The following is a 12,186-nucleotide window of genomic DNA, read 5'->3' as shown; positions in this document are numbered from 1 at the left end:
GTAAGTTGCTGTGCGGACAGCCTGGAATTGCCCCCCACTGAAGGGAACCAAGTCGACCTTAGCTCCCTTCTGTAGTGCGGAAAGCCCCCAAATCAAGTTTAAAATGTTTATACAAATTTGGTTTCAAGCACATATATGGTAAGATATGGAGGCACATACACACAAGTTCCTAGTGATATAAAAAGGTGAGAAAAATAGGTTTGGGTGATAGAAAGGGAATTGGGAAGGCAGCAGGGTGATATGTTACCTAATGGTTCCAATGCAGCAGATGAAGTAGAAGGCAGAGACTCTATGCCAGCACAGAGATCTCGTAGAAGGACGTTATCATGTCTCACACCAATTTGACCAAGGAAGGTTCAGGCTAGAAATGAGCAATGAGCTTAAGGCGAGCAGGTCTTTTATAGGGTGGATCGCTAGTTTAGTGGGAAAAGAGACCCTTTGCATTAGGTTTCGTTTCTTGCAGCTGTGCTGGGTTGCGGGGCTGAGCTAATTAGCATCTCCATCTATTGTCCTAAACCCAGGGGATTGGTAGCCAATTGTTTCCTTGATTACATTAGCAACACCTTGAATAGGTGGTCAGCAGAGTGAGTCTCTGGCTATTGTAATTTAGCTGAGACAGCGAGATTACATCAGGGAGGGGAGCACTTAGGAGGTTTTAGGAACAGCTGAAGGGAAGGAAGGAAGGTTGCAGCATCTCAATTCAAGGGATAGTTCACATTTACAACTCTATCAACTGTAGCTCTGGCTTGGATGTGGACATCAAGGAGCAAATGAGTAGATTTATTTTCTGACTGTTTGCTATTTCTTAGGCTTGGATGCATGTTTTAAGATGTGGGGTGGAAGGGGTACATATATATATGGGGTGGAAGGGGTACATATATACATATATATGTGTGTGTATATATGGAAGGGGTACATATATATGGGGTGGAAGGGGTACATATATACACACACACACATATACATACATATACATACATACATATATACATATACATATATACATATATACATATATGTATATATATATACACACACACACACACACATATATACACATATACACATATATATACACACACATACACATACACATACACATACACATACACATACATATACATATACATATACATATACATATACATACATACATACATACATACATACATATACACACACACACACACACACACATACATACACACACACATATATATATACACATATACATACACACCCCAAATGACATTTTCTATAGCATAATTTAATATTAGAACTTATTCTAATTTAATGGAAATTGTAGATATGTTTGTCAATGCTTCTTGTCTTTATGCCCCAGTCATGTCTCTGAGAATTTTTCTATACACTGCCACCTTTATTTAAGGAATACAAGTACAATCCTACAGGGAATTACATCAGTAGCTCTATTTAGGATTGCACTGTTTCTGAGAAAGTTGGGAAACACTTTTCATGAATAAAACCATTCCAGTGATAACTATAAACCTCAAAGATATTTTCCCTATATAACCAGTTATGGATTCTGTCCTGATCCAAAAAAACAACATGTGTACTTTTTTCCCCTGAGAAGAAATCCCAGACAGCTCACAGCTCACATGGCTGTCTCCAAGCTCTGTCTTTTAATCTCTCTCTCATTCAACTGTCAGTTTTCAACTCTAAGCATTTGCAACTGGAACTCTCAGAATTCTATTTGAACCCCCTGCCAATCAGGTGGGATATATGACTGGACAACTCTTTAGAATGCAGCTGTCTGTCACCAGAAGAGCATCAAAACTGAGAAATATATATACTGCAGTGAATTTGAGCAATAAGTCGAATAAATAAATAAATAAAATAAATAAGAAATAGTGATGGAAACATGATGAAGTCAATTGTAGCAAAATGCAAAGTAACTATTCTGGACTCCACTGAATCAGAGCAAAACAAACTGATTGAATAAAAGGGAAAGTAATGTTGTCATAATCATTTAATTCTTCTTTTTCATACTTTTAAAAATACAAGTGTTGCTATCAAGTGTTGGGTCCCAAGCCATGCTGACATATGCCAGCATATGATTGGCTAAAGTACCTTCCCTTGATCTCAAAGAAGGATCACAATGTATGGACTGCCCCTGTACATTTTCTCTCCTGTAACCGCTACACTACTTCACACTACACTATGCTGCCTTTCAAGTGTTGGCCTCTGTTGAATAATAGTGAGTCACTGGGACCTGGTAAGTCGTAGAACTCAAATGGAAGCAAGTTGTCTAGTGGTTGCTGACAGGCGTGGCTGTTATGAGTCTTCCTTCAAAGGCCAGAATAGGCCAGGAGGATGTCTGGCTCCTTTCTGCTACCTTTTGTTGACAAAAAAACAGGGAGTAAAATGTCCATCTTAGATGGTCTTTCTTCATCCCCTCCCCACTTTTTCTTTTTATCATATTGTTGGGGGAGGGTAATTTGTCCCAATGATTAAGTTTTAGTGCCATCTGTGCATAGTTTATTGATTAAATATTTTATATTTTAATTTTAAGTATTTTTACTTAAGGATGCCATATAAATGTTGTGAGCCGCTCTGAGCCATCCAGCAGCAAACCCATCTTCAACTTTCCTTCCTTCCCTTCCCTGCCAGAATTTCCATTAGAAAAGCCTGGCCCAGTTTTAAAGGGCCAGACGCTAGGTTGGGCTCAGTTGCACAATGCTGGCTGCCAGGCTTGGATCCTGTTGCACTCTGGGGTAATTGCAGGAACTTAAATGGGCACATCAATTTCCCCTGTATCCCCCTATCCACACTATTTCTTCTTTCCCTTCTCCTAGCATTCTCATAGCCCCTCCACTTTCACAAAGTGAAGGGTGACTTAGGCTGAGAGAGATTGGTCCAAGGTCATTCACAAACTTTTATGGCCGAGTTTGGATTTGAATCTGGATCTCAGAGACCCTAGTCTGAAATCCTATACCACACTAGTGTTGCCAGCCTCCGGATAGTGGCTAGAGATTTCCTGGGATAACAACTGATCTACAAATAACTAAAATCAGTACATTTGGAGAAAATGGCCACTTTGGAGAGTATTGGATTCCACTGAGGTCCCTGCTTTTCCCAAACTATGCCTTCCTCAGATTCCACCCACAAAATCTCTAGGTGACTTGCTACCATGTGACCAGTGGTGGGATTCAGCAGATTTGCACCACTTCGGCAGAACTGGTTGTTAAAATGGTGCTTGTAAACAACCAGTTGTTCAGTTATTTGAATCCCACCACTGCATGTGGCTGGTGTATGACTCAACCATGCCTGGCTGCTTGCTACTTTTCAATAGCTGCCCCCTTATGAAAAACAGTGTGGTGTTGGGTTGTTAGCAACCCAACACCACACTGTTTTTCATAAGGGGGCAGCTATTGAAAAGTAGCAAGCAGCCAGGCACGGTTGAGTCATACACGTCACCTGATAGCAAGTCATCCAGTGGTGCTGCCAGGCCTGGCCCCGATGAATCTTTCCTTAAAAAACAAAACAACCCAGGATCCAACCTCTCTCTGCTGTTTACTGGCAGAAATCAAGGCTTAAAGGCTGTGTGGTTGCCTAGCAATGGTCATAGAGGGCATTAGGGTTTTTTTGTTTTTACAAGAGTTTTTAGTTTTACAAGAGGTGCTTCTATTATTTCTTTTTTTTGTGGAGGGGGGTTTCACTACCAGAGAGGGAAAGAGGTATGGTATAGCCCAGTCACATCTGATCTAGGAAGTTAAGCAGGGTAAATAATTGGAAGGGAGGGCTCTAGAGAGAAAGGCAATTGCAAACACCCCTGCTTCTCACTTGCCTTTAAAGACCCTGCTGGGACTATCATGCAACTTGGCAGTACTTTGCATACACACAATTCCCCAGTGCATTATTATTACCGTGGTTGTTTGTTATCATTGTCATTTTAGATTTCAGATTTTTTTTTGCTTCAAACTGGCCCCTTTTTCTGTGCATCAGATGGACTTTTCCATTTGATCTAAGTACTCCATGTATTTAACTACATTATTCATATTAATTGTCTCATTGATAATCATAACTCCCCCCCTGTCTCTCTGTGTATATAAAAACTGTTTTAAGGATTAGGAAGAAGGGATTTCCTTCCTTCCTTTTCAGTTGTAAAAAGAATGTGAGATTAGTTCAGAATTAGGTTCACCATCCAATATATGATGACTTTTTCACCCCAAAATACTTTCCCCCCCAAATCTTCTACTATAAATAAGAAAAGACCAAACCAATTAATTACTTAGCTATTCAAGAAGCATGTTAATAACAACTGCTATGTGAAGGAACAGATCTGTGTATATTTGATTCTTGCAGTCAATATCACTTTGCAGATTTTCTATTAACATACAGTTATTTTGCCTACATTCCATAACAACTCTCTTTTTTAATCTCTGCAACTGCAGTATGTAAGCCAGCAAAGCATTTGGAGATAATTGAGTGAAAGATGTTAACAAAATTAAAGTTGCATCATAACAGTTGGACCATTTCTTTGAATGATTTCCAGTAATATTACACTTTTTCTTTCCAACAGAGGTTTTTTCTCTCTCCCACATTTAGTAACAAGCTAATCAGTATATAATAAGATCTTCTTAATTGCTGAGTTCATAAGAGCTATGAAGACAAATCTTTCTTCTTCTTCTTGCAAACATTTAAATGGTAGAAGAATGTTCACAGTGTCAGTTCATAGGCTTGTTCAAGTACTCCAGAGCTCTGCTTTTTTCAGGGTTTCCTATTACATGCTTTGTTTGTGTCTATGTCAGCTCTTATACAGGAAGTGCTTATGTGTCTAAAGTGGGGTCTCTCACTAAACTCCCTTTCCCCTTTGTACATTCATTCTGTGCCTAAATGGTATTAACTTGTTTTTGCATATCCTAACTGTAGCAATTAGCTCAATCAGGGCCCATTATTAATGAAACACTTACCACGACACTTTTAGCTGTGCAGTGAGGCTGAAGTGTGGTCTCCTTGTGTTTCTCTGTTTACACACAAGAAGGCAGCCAAGTCCTCCCTGCAGCTAGTCTTAACTGGCCTCTGTTTTCTGGTTATCTTACCTCCAGCCCTCTCAAAGGCACAGTTCTGATAACACTCAGTAGTCCCAATACTATTGAACTGATATTTTCCCCCCCTTCCCCTCCAAAGACTCTCTCTCTCTCTCTCTCCCTCCCTCCCCCAGAAGCTTATTTTTCAAAAGAGCCTTGTCTAGAAAAAAGTTTTTAAAAGCCCTCCCGATCATTAGGGAGGCCAGAAGCAGAGCTGGGGAGGTGGACTGGAGTCCAAAACAGACCCTGTTTGTGCTGTTTCTTGCAAAAACTAACTCTGTTATATCAATAGATTGATATATTGATATGAGTGTTTAGAGAAGAAGGAAGGAGCTGGCAACATGAAAGGGGGATGAGGGGGAATGCATAGATGGCAGTGAGAAGAGTGGGAAGGGTGGAGGTAGGCAGGCTGCCTATGGGCAGCGGGAAGAGGTCCAGGGCAAAGCTGTGCTTACTATAAAATCTCCCCGCTCTGGCAGTGAATCAAAATTAAATTTATGCTAGAAATGGTCTTGCTTGCTGCGGGAACACTAAAAAGTGAACATGGGGCTTGAGGAAATACACATATACAAGAAATTTTGTTACATAAACATTTGCCCCAATTGCGCAGCAAATGCCTTTTGCATAATCAGCTCAGGAGAACTTTCCAGCGACTTGCTCCAATTCTTTGATAAGTCTCTATTTTCTCAGCAAACAACATACAAATATTGTTAGGTATTGTATGTCCTCTTATTATATATGCCATAAACAAATATTTGTCAATGCTGGTGTAAGAAAGCATGCATTTTTTTTCTATTTGAGATCTGGGGATAAGGAAACTGCCATTCATGTAGGGTGCATAAAGCAGAAGTCTGTTGGCACCTTGAAGTCTAACAAAAATTTATTCCAACAAAAGTTCATGTGAGTTAGAGCTCACTTCTCCCATTTGTATCATTTTATGCTGCTATTCAAGGATACTGATGGAATCTTTGATCATGCAATAAAACAGTATGTTACTATACTCAGTGCCAGGAGTATTTAACATTGTGCCCTTCAACTGTTTCTAGAATGTGGGTAGAGCCAGACAGAGCTGCAAGACCCCTGTTTGGCTGCTATATATTTGAATAGCTGTGCAGTTTTAGAAATGTTGATTTGGCAGCAGCTGCCACAACAACATAAGGATCTTCACTGTGTGAATTAAGGTACACTGCAACAGTCATTCTGGGGCAGTCATTTTGTAGCAGGGAAAACCATACAGTTGTAAAATTAATCGTAGAATCATAGAGTTGGAAGAGACCCGAAGGACCATCAAGTCCAACCCCCTGCAATGCAGAAACACATCATTAAAGCACTCCAAACAGAGCCTCTGTTTAAAAACCTCCAGAGAAAGAGACTCCACCACACTTCTAGGCAGTGCATTCATTGTCTAACAGCCCTTGCTGTCAGGAAGTTTTTCCTGATGTTTAGATGGAATCACTTTTCCTTCACCTTGAACCCATTACTCCTTGTCCTAGTCTCTGGAGCAGCAGAAAACAAGCTTGCTCCCTCACCAACGTGACATCCATTCAAATATCTAAACATGGCCATCATGTCACCTCTTAACCTACTCTTCATCAAATTAAACATACCCAACTCCATTTAATTAGCATGCCCTCTATGCCATCATCTAAGTCATTGCTTAAAATATAGAATAGCACTGGGCCCAGGACAGAACCCTGAGGCACCCCACTAGTCACTTCTCTCCATGATGAAGATGAGCCATTGATGAGCACCCTTTGAGTTTGGTCAGTCAATCAATTACAAATCCATCTAATAGTAGCATTGACTAGTTCACATTTCACTAGCTGACTTGCAAGAATATTATGGAGCACCTTGTCAAAAATGTTACTAAAATCAAGGTATGCTACATCCACAACATTCTCTTCTTCTACCAAGCTTGTTGTGATGATTAGGGTCTTATGGGGTTAATTTACAATGGTGCAGTTAGCCAGAGAAAAAATCACAGTAACAGCCAGAGCGCAACCTGATTGGCTGGGCTATAAGGCTATATCTGGTATCCACTTGGGTACGCTGTCTGCTATAAAAGCAGGAAGAAGCCTGTCAGTGGTTCTTGTTGGGGAATTGAGTCTGAGCGGAGAGACACGCAGATTCATGAGTCAGACACAGATCATGTCAGCTTACAGTTCCTTCAGTCTGGAGATTGTGTCTAGTGGCAGTGAGGCCAGGGAGAGGCAGGGAGAGGAAGGCTAGGTGGCCAGATTCCTCTAATCTCACTGTCAGGGAGGAACAGTGGGTGTTATAGGCTAGATAGCCTGGATCTCTGGAATAGGGAAACTTCACATGGTGGGGGCCCTCCTACAGTCAGTGACCATTCCCTTTTGGTGATAAAGGGTGGGTGAACTAGGAGTGTGCTTGACTGCGGGTGGAAAGTTTTCCCACAAGAGGCATCTGTGGGTGAATAGTTTGTTATGGAAAACTGTGCTGTAATGTCTAAGAAAGAAACATCTACCTATGAAACCTAAAATGCTTTTTGAAACCTCTCTGTTCCATCTGAGATGCAAAACCAATCAGTAAATAAAATTTAGTTTTGTTTTAAATTTTAACCAGTACCAGGGTGTGACTGCTTGAGTGCCTGTACGATTTAAAATCCATCCCCCATAAACAGAGTTTCCCTCTGTTTTTCCTGAAGGCTCTGTTTTCTCCTCAGACTGAGAAGGAGGGTTGGTGCACTTGTCAATCAAAAAAAGAGAGATAAGATTGGTCTGCATGACTTGTTTTTCAGAAACCCATGCTGGCTTTCTGTGATCACAGTATTCCCTTCGAAGTTCTGGCAGATTGTTCGTCTAATGATCTGCTCCAGAATCTTTCCTGGTATTGATGTCAGACTGACTGGATGGTAATTATTAGGGTCCTCCTTTTTCCCCTTTTTGAAGATGGGGATAACATTAGCCCTCCTCCAGTCCACTGGGACTTCTGTTCTCTAGGAGTTCTCAAAGATTATAGAGATTACTTCTGCCAGTTCTTTTAATACCCTGAGATATAGCTCATCAGGGCCTGGAGATTTGAATTTGTTTAAAGTAGCCAGATGTTCATGTACTAACTCTTTATTTATTCTGTGTTGAATTTCTCCTACTGTATCTTCTGTTTCATTGTCCCCTGGATGAGCACCATTTCCTTTTTGGGAAAAGACTGAGGCAAAGAAAGTAGTTATGCCTTTTCTCCATCCCCTGTTAGCATTTTGCCATCTTCATGCAGTGACTCTATCCTATCTTTTTTCTTCCTTTTGCTATGGGCATAACCAAAAAAGCCTTTTTTGTTGTTTTAACCTCTCTGGCAAGCCTCAGCTCATTGTGAGCTTTAGCTTTTCTGACTACACATCCTGCTTATTTGTTTGAATTCCTCTTTGGTGATTTCCCCCCTTTTCCATTTCTTGTACACGTCCTTCTTAAAGCTTGACACACTTGAAAGTTCTTTAGACATCCATCCTGGTTTCCTAAGACACCTCCCATTTTTCCTCCTCATTGGAACTATTTGCAATTGTACCCTCAAGATCTCACTTTTAAGAAACTCCCAGCCATTGGGCACTCCCTTCTCTTTTAGTATTTTTGACTATGGGATTGCACCCAATAGATTCCTTAGCTTACTGAAATCTGCTTTCTTAAAATCTAGAATGTGTGCATGACTATGCTTAGCATCCCCTTTCCACTGTATAACAGACTCCAGGAGAACATGATCACTCCCACCCAAGGATCCTACCACTTCCACTCCACTAATCAGGTCATCATTATTGGTTAGGAACAGATCTAAAATAGCCATTCCCTTGTTGCTTCTTCCACTGTCTAGACCATGATATTGTCTGCAAGGCAAGTGAGAAATTTTTTGGACCTGATTGTTATGGAAGAGTTTACTCCCAACAAATATCCGGATAATTGAAATCTCCCGTTATTATTCTTTCCTTTTTGTCATTATTTTTTCCTTGTAGTCATCTGTTCCAAGAATGCATCATCCATCTCTTCAGACTGGCATGGGGGTCTATAATGGACCCCCACAATGAAATCAGTGCTGTTTCTCTCCCCCTTAATTTTTACCCAAATGCTCTCAATTGCAGGATTTAAGTCATGGACCTGCTCACAGCTGTAATAAACTTTTACATGTAATGCTACTCCTCGTCCTTTCCTATTTGATCTGTTTCCCTGAAATAGATTATACCATTATACCATTCAGTTCTTATGTTCCAACCATGAGCCTCTTCCCATCAGTGATGCCTATAATTTCAGTGATGCCTATAATTTATTTATTTATTTATATTTTATTTATTTATAATTTCAATTTAATAAACCGCCCACCCCTGAAGGGCTCTGGGCAGTGTACAACACATTTTAAACTAACAGATAAACAGTTAAATAACATAAAACCTTAAAATCATCATTAAAATTCCAAATTGCTTGTTTTAACATATACTCAGATGGCTCTGACCTCACTTTATGTGCCACAAGGGCTGGTCAAGATGACATTTCAAGATGTCAGTTAAACAACGGGGTAGCATCCTTTCTACAGCTGCCCCCCCAAAAGGCTTGGTGGAACAATGCCATTTTGCAGGCCTGCAGAACTCCTCAAGGTCCCACAGGGCCGTAATAGAAGATGGTTGTGAGTTCCACCAGGCAGAGGCCAGGGTACTAAAGGCCCTGGCCCAGGTGGAGGCCAGTCATATTGTAGAGGGGCCAGGGATCACCAGTAAATTGGCCTCATATCATATTTGTTATGCTGCATTAAGGGTTCCAGTTCATCTTGTTTATTTCCCATTCTCTGTACATTGGTGTGTAGAGACATCGAAGCCCATTACCTCTGGCTGCTTCCTTAAGGTTTTTTTCCTTTCCTCTGTTGGCTTCTTGATCTTGTTAGTCTACCTCTCATACCCCACATTGGTGAAATATGGATTTCATATTATTATTCCTGTAAAACTGTATTGGCAGAAGCCAACTTCTCATATTTGGGTGTGTGAGTAGCAGAGTGTCCCAAACCTAAAAGCAGGCCTAAGGCAAAAGGTCTGTTTGCAAGATTATATCAGTGAATGAGTTACTCCAATCAATAGAAGCTGGAAGCCTCATGAACCATGGATATGCATCTTGAGTACCACACCCCGCTAAGCTGTTCTGACACAATGGATCCCAGAGAGTTTCCTGGTACTAGACGTTATATTTACCCTGCTTTTGAGAAACCATTTCCTCAACAATTGCTTCTTCCATGCATTTCCTCTACCTCTAGATTTCCTCCCTAACAATCAATCCCTTCCTGATCCAATCAAAGCCTCAGCAAAATTGAATGCCTGAGCAGAAACTCCAAGGAATTACTCTGCATAAAGCCTTTCAGAGCTCCCGATGTAATCAAAGAACAATTGAATCTATTATCCCAACACTTAGCAACAGTAGATGAGCTATTAATTAGCTCAAGCCAGCAATCCCAGCAAGGGAAATCCCAGCAGATTCAGGAAAACGAAACTGAAACTTAATTGTTCCCACCCTTACCTGTGCAAAGGGGTATAAAAGTACTGTGCACCCCAGACTCAGCACTCTTTATTGGCTAAACCTCTCTTGGTCTAGTTTTGGTTGGAGGCATGATATCGTCCTTTGCATTGGATTCCTATGCTGGCACTGCCAAGCTGAGTTATATTCCCCATTGCTTCTTTGAAAAATATATTCATAACTGTTAAGCTAGGTAACAACCTATTCGCTCCTTTCTTTCTATAACCTTTGGATTATCATCCCTATCACTTCATGAACTCCTGTTTACTTGAAAACTGTCTCCCTCCCCCACATAACTCAGTTTAAAGCCCTTCTGATCAGGTTTGTGAGCCTCCTGGCAAAGATTTTTCTGCCTTCAGGGATGGGGTGCAACCCACCCCTTGCCAGCAGTCCAAATCATTTCTTGTGGCACCACTTGCGAAGCCAGCTGTTCACCTCCACTGTTCTTCTTTCTCTTCCTGGGCCATGTCCTTCAACCAGGAGTAGAGATGAAATGACAACTTGAACATCCAGATCCTTCAGCTTTCTTCCTCCTGCTCCATAAATTCTGAGAACCCTGTCTGATACTATCCTGCTTCTCACATACAGAAAGAGAAGAAAATTCCAAGTGATTTAATTGCTGGAATCCTTGACATAGTCTCTTGAAGTGATGTTAGGAAAAGCTGCCAAATAGAAAATAAAGCCAGAATTTGTTTGTCAGACAAATTGGTGTTGTGTTTTAATTTACACCTTGCCTAAACATTGCTGATGGGTAAATTAGCACCTTGAAACAAGTCATTGTTGCTGCATGTTACTAAGTAACTTCATGAATAATTTAGTACAGTGTAATTCTATTGCCTATATACCAAAGATGTCATGAATAATTCAGCTTTGCATAGTTTGCAGACTGTGAGGAGAGGCGAAGCTTTCTGACTTTTTCATTCCCATGGGGTGGTGGCCACAAGGGTGAAGGCATGTGTATGGGCCGTTGTTGATTGTGCCCATTTGCAGGTTGACATTTGCAGAAGACCTTGTTCAGATGAGAAAAAGCTGTTGTGATGATGCATAGGGGAAAAGGTGGACTTTTAGGTATGATGGTCCAAGACCATGAAGAGCTTTGTATGTAACAGCGAGTGCCTTGAGCTTCATAACAGTTGGACAGCTAGTGATGTAGAATTGGAGTAATAGGCATGCTCCATCTAGTCAAGCCATGGGCCATTTATGCATTTGTGGTCTCTTTCAAATTGAACATACATTCCTTTCAGGTTTGATTCTCATTTACACTCATGTTTCCCCCTCTTCGACCATCATTCTGCCTTCAGATCAGAGTATTTTCACAGTTTCTAAAAGCTCTAAAAGTGTCACTTTTCCTGTCTTTTTACAGGGAAAGTGAAGGAGGTCAGGATGTGTTCAGCTTTCCTTGGATTTTCTCAGTCTTCCCCATCTTTCCCCACCCACACCACAGTAGTTCCTCCCACTCTTTGGGCCACAATTTCAGGAGGTTCTGAAGGGCTTTTAAAAAATCATACTGAAGGTCTATTGCTAAAGTGATTGACTCAGTGAAATTGATGAGAAATTGAAGTGGTCTAGCAAACTAATACTAGATCACAGATGGCAGGGTGAAAATGGCAGACAACCTCCCCAAGTGGAGGTTGCCC

Source organism: Sphaerodactylus townsendi, linkage group LG07, assembly GCF_021028975.2.
Source record: "Sphaerodactylus townsendi isolate TG3544 linkage group LG07, MPM_Stown_v2.3, whole genome shotgun sequence".
Classification (NCBI taxonomy): Eukaryota; Metazoa; Chordata; class Lepidosauria; order Squamata; family Sphaerodactylidae; genus Sphaerodactylus; species Sphaerodactylus townsendi.
This window is presented reverse-complemented; position numbering follows the sequence as displayed.